This window comes from Grampus griseus (genome assembly GCF_964374135.1).
Source record: "Grampus griseus genome assembly, chromosome: X".
NCBI lineage: Eukaryota > Metazoa > Chordata > Mammalia > Artiodactyla > Delphinidae > Grampus > Grampus griseus.
This window is the reverse complement of record NC_138999.1, coordinates 110795904-110801976: the sequence shown is the minus strand read 5'-3', so window position 1 is coordinate 110801976 and position 6073 is coordinate 110795904.

Sequence of the window (6073 nt, the reverse complement as noted above, 5' to 3'; positions counted from 1 at the left end):
CAGTAGCAATGCCATTCATGGATTTTTAAGTTGCCAATACTTAGTCTTCCTCTGTAGCAGCTGCATTCGCAGTGAATCTACATATATAAGTGGAAGCATCTGACTGTTAATCTTTTAGTATAGTCTTGTGCAGGCATTTGTGTACTGAAATATCTATTATCTGATTATAAATGACTTTCCTTTTATTTCTCCTTTATACTATAGTTAGTGTATTATATTGCTATTCTGGAAATTACGTGTATAAGCAGTTTATATTAACTATGAGATTCATTTCAGGGTGGCGAAGGGTATGCTGCAAAATATTGTATATACCAACGGAGGGCTGGGGCTGATAGGGTTGAGAACTGTTGGACTAGATTATCTCAAAGGTCCCTTTCTACCTCTAAATATTTGGAAAATTTAGAAAATCAACAAACACCGCCCCATCCCCTTATACCTTTAACATGCTTTTTAAATTTTAAAAGTAACACATGTTCATCAAATTTAAAAGTAGCACATGTTGAAAATTTTGAAAGTACAGGAAAGTAAGAAGATTGAAAAATCACTCATAAACACATCACCAAATATAATAATCACTGTTTATGTTTTGGTGTATTTCTTTGTGGTCTTTTTTCTGTACATATATATTTTTGAACATAACTGGAATTCAACTATAAATATAGTTTTGTAATCTTGCTTTTTTTACTTAGCGTTTTCCATATCATTAGAAATTATTTGAAAATACTTCTTAATGACTCCATAATACGTGCATAACCTTTTCCCTATTGTCAGACATTTAGGTGTCTCCAATTTTTCATTATTATGAATATTGCTGTGATGAACTTCCTGATATATGGGCATATCTTATTTCCTTAGGATAGATTCCTAGAGGTGGAATTACTGAGTCAAAGGGAGCGCTCTTTTAAAGGCTCTTTATAAATATGGCCAAATTGCTTTACAGAAAGGCTGTTCCAGTTTGTCCTACCAGCTTTGTATCAGGGAGCCTCCTTCAACACACCTCAGTTAAACATTTGGTAATTTAGTAGCTAGCTGTAAACTGGTATCTTGACGCCTTCATTTCTTAATTTCTATTTCTTCCGTTAATAATGAGGTTAAACATTTTCCACACCTCCCCCTGCTTTATGTTTCTTGCTTTTTGTATTCTGCGAATTGGCCTTCCAAGTCCTTTATCTTTCTTCTGGTATTAGGGGGTTTTCTACTTAATTAATAAATGAAAGCTTGGAGCTCACCCTCCACCATGGGCCAGGAAGTGAAGGGGCCTTGATTTAGAAGTTGTTTTACAACTCTGGAGCATGGCATAGAATTACCTCCCTAAAGTTCCATGTCCCTTCGCTCTCTTCAAGCTCCCCTCCCACTGCCTTTTCTGCCAGCCACTGCCCATCTTCAGCTTCTGACTGTTCCAACTTGGCCAAGTGGGTGATAGTTTTGTGCCCCAAATTAGAGACATGATTGTCATAAAACCTGGCCTCTGTCCATGACACCCCTGAAAGGAAAACACTGATCATGTAGAGTCCACGTTGCTTGTGCTCACTCTTGCTGCCTCTCTCTCTCATCAGAAAATTAAGTACTGTGACTTATCTAAGGTCACATGGACAGTTACTGGTAAAGCAGAGACCAGAATCCAGATGTCCTCACTCCCAGTCCAGAGAGTTTTCTGGCATAACCCCCTGCCCCTCAGTCGAGCAGGTGTAGACAGAGAAAGGAGTTTGAATAATTCCAAGTGTCACTTGAATGAAATGAGCCTTTCCTTCATTTAACATTCAATAAATACTTGTTGAAAACTGACCATGTGCTAGGGTTAACTTTAGGAGAAATGGCATTGCTGACCCCATTCTCTTGTGAGTTGAGAAACAGCAATAATTTTAGGATTTTTTTGCCATTTTGGATGAATTTTACCAATGATCTCTCCCTTTTGGGCATGCAGAGGGCTGACTATATATAGTCAGACTGATATGGGGGTAGTTGTTGGGTTTTTGTTTTGGACTTAAATCTCTTAAATCTCTCTGCAGACCCCTGCACTTAGATTGAACTGGTGGTGGGGTTTCTTTAGCACAGAAAGTCAGGAAGTTGCCTTGCCGAGTTCCCACAGTCAAATCGCCTGTCCCTTTGTGAGGGCCATTGCCCTGGGCTCTCTCTGACGCTATCCCTGGCAGGTCCCAGAGGCAATGGTATACAAATGCTGTATTGGTAACTGTGAAGTTCTAGGAAAAGGTGAAGCCTACATATCAAGTGCTATAGAATTCCGTTTATTTAGGACCTTCCTGGAGGAGGAATGTTGGCTGGGTCTAGAGGAGAGGCAGTTCCTTCCCACTTGATTGTGTTGTTGGCTGAATAATGTAGAATGTGGCCCACGTTGTATGAGAAGCCAAGGTAGCCTCTATTGTGAAGGAGAGGTGGGAGAGCCACTTCTTTTCCCCAGCTGGGAAACCTCATACCTCATCCTGAATTTCCTGACTTGGGAGGGGGGAAGGTGTTGAACCTCACTGAGACTACCGTGATCAGTGCCCATTTTCCCCTTACAAACCTCTTTTAGCTTTTGTTTTAATGCCCTTGGTCTCTAGTGGCCCCGCTGAGGCCTCCACTTCTGTGAGAAGCCTGGGCGGGGTTTCTATGAGTGAGAGGCAGACCATGCTGCCTGAGAGTCTGGGCGGGAGCAGGAGAGGGAATTTGTGGAGGCGATAGCCATTTTTGTTGGGGGGAGGGGGGAGCTGATCAGGACCTACCTGGGGAAATAAAGTCAAGGAGTGACAGGCAGGGGTGATGGTTTAGCTAGAATGTGCTGATACCCCCAGCTGCTTCCCCTGATGGGCTGGGGCGGTATCTCTAATCCTGAACTGGAGAGGAGCTGGCTGGACTCTATCTACACTTTTTCTTTTTGAATCTGGCCTTTAGCCTCTTCTTTCTAGCAGCCCATGGATGTCCAGCGGAATTGCCTAAAATAAGTCTGATACCCAGGGCTGATCATCGTACTGTAGGCTGGGCAGAGCTAGGGCTGTCCCAGGCTCTCAGGTGGGCTTTCTCCCCATCACCGGGCTCTCGGGACACCAGAGCTGGCACCCTCTACCCTGAATCCTAGCACCCTCTGGGAGCTTTGATATAGCATGTCTCTGAGCTACAGCAGTTAGTCTGCAGACAAGCACATGTCAGAGTGGCCTTTGTGCCCATTCTTGAGCTCAGTACCTTGGAGGTTACAAAAAAGTTCAAAAATCCCCAGCATTTATTGTCACTATGTGCCAGAAACTTTATACGCTATCTCATTTATTTCTCTGATAACCCCAAGAGGTAGGTATTATTAGCTCATTATTCTTTTTTGTTTAATTTAATTTTTATTTATTTTAAATTATTTTTAAATTGAGATATAATTAACATATAACATTGTGTAAATTTAAGGTGTGCAATGTGTTCACTTGATATATTTATATATCGCAATATAGATCATTGTTCTTATTTTACAGAAAAGAAATATATGTGTATGTAATTACCTCAAATTCTGTAACTAACTAGTAAGCAGTGGAGCCAGGATTTGAAGACACTTTAGAATGCCAAAGCCTTTGCTCTGGGTCACTACACTAGCTAGGGGTCCAAGGTGAGACTAGCCTTGAAGGGAATGAAATGGAGGTTGCAGGGTGGTGACTTGTTATCATTCATTGAGCGTGAATTTTGTGCTTGACACTGTGCTAAGTATTCTACATACACTAGTTCATTCAATCTGTGTAACAACCCCATGAGGCTAGTACTATTATCCCCACTGTACTGATGTGGAAAGTGAGGCTCAGGGAGGTTAAGCGGCTTGTCCGAAGTGACCCAGCTAGTGAGTGACAGGGCCAAGACTTGAACTCAGGTTGGCCAGAGCTCCTAACTGCTAGTCTTCACCTTCCTGCTCTAGAGGAGCCTCCACTTACTGGAAAGGCCCAAGGGCACAGGAAGAGCCCCATTGCCCTCTTGGACCAGCCCTCCCCCACCTTCCAAGGGGAGCTAGAGGCTACGGCTCCCTGGGCCTCTGACATCCGAGGCTGGGGTGGGGGTATAGGGTCTCCAGCTGTGAAGACTCAGCCTCATGGACACCAGCCCTTGGTTTGCTGGGCTCAGGGTGCCACTTGGCATCTTCTAGATGTCCGTGGGGCTGGATAGGAGCTTCCAGCAGCCCTGCCTGGATAAGGGGCTGCAGGCTTTGCACTGCAGACCTACAGAGGCACTGCTTTCCTCGCCCTCAGGCCCTGGCCTGTAGTCTACATTTCCTCATTGCCCCTCTTCACTGGCCCCTCCCTAAGTCTGGTGATCATTGGAGCCCTTGCACAACTACCTACTTTCAGCCTGTATTCAGCCTACAGACCAAACTGAAGCCCTGTAGCTCTGAGACACCCCCCCACACACACACCCAGGGCAGGGGAGGATTTTAAAACATCATTTTCTCAGTCATTCCTCTTTTTCTGAAATTTTCCTTTCCCCAGCTTGGAGCTAATAGATAGGTATTACCCAGGGGGTTCAAAAGATTTAGGAATCTCCTCTGATAGGCTCCCCTTGGTGTATGTGGATTTTAAGCACTTTGGGTCTTATTCACCCCCACTCCCCATCTTTCCAAAAGCCTCCATCAAAAGGCAGCAGGATCATGACTTTGCTGCTACCGTAAATTGGAGGCTTAGGCCTATTTATTTATTTCGTTTCATTGTTTTCAAATTTTAAAATATTGTTCCTTTTTATAGATATAAAAATAATACTTTTGAAATTCAAATAAGACAAGAATGTATTAAGTGAACACTTCCCTTCCTCGCTCCCCTAATCCCACCCACCCCCTCACAAGATCACTGGTAACCATTTGGTGCAGATTTTTCTGGTCTTTATTCTTGTGTATGTTTCCTTTTCTTAAATAAAAATGGAATCACCCTATAAATAAAGTTTATTACTCACTTTTCCCCCATGATATTGCACAGACTTCTTTTACAAGAACGTTTGTACGTTATTTGTATAATTTTAAAATTTCAATTTAAACAATAAAAAAATCACAAAGATTTTCCCCGTGTCGTTAAATATTTTTCTACAACGTCATGTTTAATGGTACTGTATGAATGAACCATAAGGTATCTAATTCCCCATTTGCGTTGTTTCCAATTTCTTACACAAAGCTGTCGTGAATATCTTTGTCCATATATTTGTGGCCACTCGTGTGGCTCTTTGTAGGGATGGAATCCTGGGAAGGGAATGGCTGGGTCAGAGGGTGTCAGAGGCACATCACAGGAGTGATAGTTTGCCCTCCGGAAGGCTGGCGGGGCTCTGAAAGCTCGTTGGGCTTCCCACTCAACATCTTCAACCTGTCTGAGCTTGTTTCCTCCTCTGTAAATTGGGAAGATGATGGTACTACCTCAGTGGGAGGGGGATAGCATGAGGATCACAGGAGAGATACACGCAAAGCGCGTGGAGCCCAGCACACATGTCGCTGCTTACGAAATGACAGCAACTATTCAGTACCACTACGGCGGTGAGGCCATTTGGGCTGCCCGAAGCCACTAAGGGTAGTGGGATGAGTGCAGCTGAGAACAAAGCTCACACTCCAGTTTGCCCTCCCTAGTGCAGTTAATGCCGGAGAACCAAAGGAAGCCAGGAGTCTCCAGCCCACCTCCCAGGAGATGGTGTAGCTTCAGTGGGCACGCGGTGGGACCCAGGAAGAGGTGACCTCAGAGGGAAGGTCCTGCTCACTGCAGATCTCCCTCTCTTGGACAGCCCTCGGAACAGGCCCTTTGTCGTGGGGTGCGGGGGGCAGGGTGGGCAATGAATAGTTCTAGGAAGAGGGGAATAGCTACCCCCCACCCTCAGACCCCAGCAAGCTGGTGGCCACGGGAGCCAGTGCTCTGAGGAGGGCTGGTTAGTGGTCAGCAGGGTCAAGGGCACTGAGCATCTTTGGGGAAGGGACAGACGGCCCTGACAGTGGAGAACATTTTGCTGAGTCCAGCTTTGAAGGAGACTGGTCTGTTCCGCCCGCCCGCCCGCCCGCCCAACGCTCTCTCCATAGGAAAGATAACCGGAGACGGTAATTTAGTTCTACCTGTTTATTGCTACCAACCCATCTCCCTTCACC